Here is a 5513-nt window from a genome sequence, read left to right on the forward strand (position 1 = left end):
AATTTTTTTATGAAATTCTTGCTCAACTAAAAATTAAACTTGTGTCTTGTATATACAGATCAATCTAGGTGTGTGCCAAACACTGAGCATCAACAGGAGCTTATGTGCAACATACCACCCGTAAACTAATGGACTGGTAGAGAGGCTTAATGGCACAATTCAGAGGTTAGGAATAATTGTTTTTTCAGTTATAACACTTTTGGTATTGATTAACAGGTCCATAATGTTTCTCTTGTTGCTTATATAGAACTTTGAGCAAGCTAGTGGAAAGAAAACCAAGCTCGTGGGCAGATTATTTGGAGGCCACGATGTTTGGCTTGCGAACCAAAAAACAACTGACTACCAAATTTTCTCCTTATTTTTTGCTTTTTGCACGTGAGGCTAGGTATCCATGTGAGGTACCAGACAAATATGAGGTCAGTACATTATTTAAGTAATTTGTTTTCTGCAATTACTTTGTGAATGTAATATGTGCAATTTTTATTCTTAGATCAACGAAAGTGTTGAGGAATTGATAGCAGAGGAGTTCATTTCTGAATGTGTGAAATGACAGGACCGCCTTTACCAGGTTAAGGAAAATATGGCACAGGATCACGCTAAAATTTAAAAAAAGAAAGCTCCAAGGAAAGGCCAGGGTCCTGCAGGTTGGAGACAGAGTATTGTGGCAAAATATAAGGAGTCCGCAAAGAAAGGGAGGCAAGCTTGACCCAGATTATGTTGGCCCATATACCGTTCTAAATGTGGATAACAAAAGCATTGATGTTATTGAGGACAATGGAAAACTCTACCCTAAAGTGAACCTTTATCACTTGGTGCACTTCCAAGAAGAACCGCCAACAAAAACTCCAGAAGTCACATATGTCACAACATCCTTACCCGCCACTATGCCTTCAGTTCCTGTTCTAACACCAGTCACTGTCAAGTGCCCATCTCTTTAAACTCATGTCGCGGTCGCCCATCCTGTTACTTTGCCAATTAGACAATTTTCCCTGCATCATTTAACATTTATCTTCACACTACCCAGCTTTCATCCTCCCTGCCTGCTGCCTCCCAGCTTACTTGTAATGTAGCCTCCTTTCAATTTTCAAAGCTAATTTGAATAAAAATGAAGCATTGCCTTTTTGTGTTTATTGTTAAAAAACATCTGGGCAGGTAAAATCAGAGGACGAATGCGCAACAAAATAGGTCCATACAAACTCTTTTCTATGGATCTCGAGCACCTCAGGCCTGGAAAGGAGCTTGAAAGTGAGGTTGGTTGCTTCCATTTGAGCATCATAATACTGAAATTAACACCCTGGGGTAAAATTGTGGATATTTATTTTTCCAGTTGCAGGTTATCAATGCATACCTGGCATTGTCTTGCAAACACAGTTATGCAGGGCATGCATGCATCATTGATTCCTTTTGAAATGACAAAAATGTGGAATGGCAAGTCTTGTTTAATGAAAAGGGTAAACCCGTGTACCAATTCTGATAAAATGAATACCAAAAGTATATTATGTTGCTCAGTGTATTGATCTTGTAATCACTTCTATGCCCATATAGACGGATGTACAAAAATATGATTTGCTGCTGGGGACTGTAAATGAAGCTAATAACTAGACACTCCTGGTTTGCTTCATTGCCTGACTTCTATCCTTTTTCTTTATTGTACCTTGTAAACTTGTCAATCTCTTTGTAGTTGATATATCCTCAACAAGGAAGGATTGTTTACATGAACACCTTTGGCGAAGGCAGCAAGAAATTGGATCACCGCTGTGAGGTGGGAGTAAATAAACCACAATGCATGATGAACCTGATCAAATGTGTGTGTGTGTGTGTGTTTAACCCTCTCTCTCTCTCTCTCTCTCTCTCTCTTAAAGGGGTTTCATGGACCACAAAGGATTCCAGGGCACTACAAGGAAATGTGTGACTTTACCACACATTTTACAGACAGATGGCAATTCATGTGGAGTGTTTGTGTGCAAAGTATGTAGCTGTTATAAACTAAGCCTTTTTTTTGTTACTTATTTTCATTGTTTTTCTGTTTCTCTCTCTCTCTCTCTCTCTCTCTCTCTCTCATTTTTTAAGTTTGCAGAAGCCATTTTAACAGGAGGTAACCTGAATTTCCCATGTGATCCTTACAACATTGCTGTCATACGTGAGGACATTGGCCAGTACCTCCTAAATGAATCGGGTAAATTATGTGATTTATGTAAATGTCATTACTATGTATAATATCTTGAGGGTTGTTATATATATATATAATTGTTGTTTTTTTTCATAGAAGACCTAAGTGACTTATGCTTGGCCTGTGGTAATGTATATGCTTGTACAGAAGACAAAGTGGACACTTGGGTATGTTGAGCTGAGGACTAGTTCTGGGCCGGCATACACGTACTAATCTTGGCCACAATTTAGCGGTTGATATGGGCCAGATCCGAACCAAAGGAAATTTGCTGACTGGGAGGCATCTGTCAGCGGATCCGTCATTAGGGATCTGCTGATAGACGCGGCTTTCAAATGCTCCTGTGTGTATCTGTGTAAGCGTTCGTGAAGAGCATGAAGCGATTATCATTGTAGCCAAGGTTGATTGTGTGAACACAATGGCCAATCAGCTGTGTTTAAGAATCCGCTCAAATGCTAGCAGGAAATGTTGGTATCTTCACATTTTTTAAATTCAGTACCGACTGGTACCAAAGTCGGTACTTTTGACAACCCTAGCATCTATCGATTCTTAGGATTTACAATGAGATCAAAGTGACAATGATAAAACGATTCAAATGCAGGCTCTTGCACTACTCACTGCAACTATAACTCCCTTTTATATTACAGATTTCGGTAACACTTTACAATAAGGTTCCATTAGTTAATGTATTAACTAACATGAACAAACAATGAACAATACATTTATTACAGTATTTATTAATCTTTGTTAATGTTAGTTGATAAATACAGTTGTTCATTGTTAGTTCATGTTAATTCACAGTGCATTATCTAATGCTAACAAGCACAACTTTTGATTTGAATAATGCATTAGTAAATGTTGAAATTAACATTAACTTTGATCAATAAATGCTCAAAGTATTGTTAACACTAGAAACAGTTTTTCAAATGTACATAACAGATTTTCAATAAAACATTCAAGTCTCCCAGTCATTGACTTTTACTAAAATTGTGTAATTTATAAACCTCTTTTGTTAAAAATTGTTTAGATAAAACCAGAGCATTTATACCTATAAGCGCCAGGGGGTCACTATATAATGCCTGTATTTTCACGCCGCCTATGTTTTAACATTGTTCATTGCTAGGCAACGCCTTTCACTCACTGAATTAGCATTTATCAGTTTCATAAATAAAGTCACAATGTGTAAAAAAAAGTGATTTATGAATGCCGAAGAGGTATTAGAAGCACTAAATGCCGTGAGTGATGGAGAGTCTGATGGTGGGGAGATAAGTGATGTGTCCTGGGGCTCAGCATCTGACAGCAATCCAGATATCATATTTAGATGTTTTAGCCTACTCATAAATGTTCAAACTTTGGATTCATTAGGCTATTTAATTTTTGTTTCACCAATTCTATCGTTTATTGTTCGCTACTGTGTCGCTATTTATTCTAGTCTGCCCGTTTCCTGAAAAAATACAATAAAATCCGGTCTATTATGTAATAAATAAAACCTTTTTTTAAAAAAAATTGGTTATTGCTTATTGGTGTTGATCTCTTATTCAAATTATAAATGACATAACTAAACAAAATTAATAATTAGTTAGGTGAAGCTGTGTGCGCTTGAATTTGTCATCGCATCATACCTATGTGTGGTGATTTATTATTTGTTTATTATGGTCTATAGGCTATTTTAGTAATTTAAAGGGGTCATATGATGTTGCTTAAAATAACATTATTTTGTGTATTTGGTGTAATGAAATGTGTTTATGCGGTTTAAGGTAAAAAAAAAAACACCTCTTCAAGGAGCTGAAGGAGCCATGTCCTTTGTTTTTGTGGCAGACGAGGCATTGATAAGGGCCATTCCCTGGGCACAATGTGTCACTTGAGCAGAGGGTTTTTAGTTACCGCCTGTCTCAAGCCCAGAGGATGGTGGAGTGTGCCTTTGGTATCCTGGCTTCAAAGTGGCGACTGTACAGGCGAGTCCTTGGAGTGTTACCTGAAGTTGAGGTGAAGGCAACATGCATTTTGCACATCGGCACACTGCTGATGAAGAGGATCCAAGCAGCACAGCCTTGTGCAATGAGCCATCAGCTGGCATGCAGGGTATCCACAGGTTGGCAGCAACAATGCCTCCAGAGAAGCTCTGGCTGTGAGAGAGAAGTTTGCCACCTATTCCTCCTCCTCTGCAGATGAAGTGTGCTGGCAGCATGCAGCTGTCATCTTCTGAAGTAAGGTGACCACCTGGCTATAGATCTGTTGCAGGACAGTAGATGTAATTTTGTGGGACACCTGTGAGACATATACATTTACTACTGATATGCCATGTAAATACTGATTTACATCTGTTGGCATATTTGCCGATTCATGTTTCTGCCAGTGGATGCCCACACTCCATAAGATTGTGCTTCTGGCAACATTAAATTCAGGAGAAAAGATATGGTTTGAGCGCACACATGTAATTTTTTTGTGTGAGAGTGAATGGTAATCCACTTGCAAATGGGAGAGATTTGTGCTCACGCATATCATGCGCTCTGGCATGTAATGCGCTCTGAACATTTCCCATTAAAATAACTCCACAGAGACCACCTCAAACGAACTATTAAAATTAGAAAAAAAAGTAGTGTCTGAAAGCTGCAATCGATTTTTAACGAATAAAGAATATTGTGTATTCTCGCGTGTGCTGCTCGACCATTTCTGTTGGTGATGCTCGAGCACTTGATGAGGTCTGCACTTATTCTTTTGTGCCATCCACACAGTCTTCATCAATGAAAAGACACCTCTATACGATTGCGTTGTTTGGTTATTTTCAAAAATAGGTATGATGGCTGCACAAATGTATTTTTCACAAGGCACAAGTTTTTTATTATATTTCTTAAGTATTGTAATTTATGGTATGAAAAATAAAATAAAAATACGGGACACACGTTACATCTTGAGGGACGGGTGGTCACCTTAATCTGAAAACACAATATATCTAACATCAATATGAAAACAAAGGCTCTTCTAAGAAACCACTTCTATATTCAATGAGAAAAAATAAATCCAAACATCACATTTATAAAACATCATCTAACATATAGTGTACTGTTTTATTTTTTTTTGTGATTCGATGTGTTTTATCAACAGAAAACAAGCTGACATGTAGGCTATAGTATGAACAAAACATGATGAAGATCAAACTCATAAAAAAAATTCATCCTCATCAAGAGGTTTGTTCACAGCTTGCAGGAGTTCTCTCTGGTAGTCTGTCAACGCTTCTCCATGCTCTGCTCTCCTCTTGCGACCTCTGATGGTGTTGGGTTGGACAGGAGTCTCCACAACCTGGGGAACAATAGGTGGAGGTGTCGTAGATGTTGACATAGGTGTT

General features: G+C 38.1%; 1 long non-coding RNA gene across 1 annotated transcript; it reads left to right on the top strand.

Annotated features, from left to right (window-relative positions):
• The first annotated feature begins 129 nt into the window (after positions 1 to 129).
• LOC107563535 (uncharacterized) lies at positions 130 to 627 on the top strand. Its single transcript, XR_001606112.1, has 3 exons — positions 130 to 165; positions 248 to 416; positions 491 to 627. It is a non-coding gene; the product is annotated as an uncharacterized lncRNA (long non-coding RNA).
• The last annotated feature ends 4886 nt before the right edge of the window (positions 628 to 5513 follow it).

Source organism: Sinocyclocheilus grahami, unplaced genomic scaffold (assembly GCF_001515645.1).
Source record: "Sinocyclocheilus grahami isolate Dianchi unplaced genomic scaffold, SAMN03320097.WGS_v1.1 scaffold878.1, whole genome shotgun sequence".
NCBI lineage: Eukaryota > Metazoa > Chordata > Actinopteri > Cypriniformes > Cyprinidae > Sinocyclocheilus > Sinocyclocheilus grahami.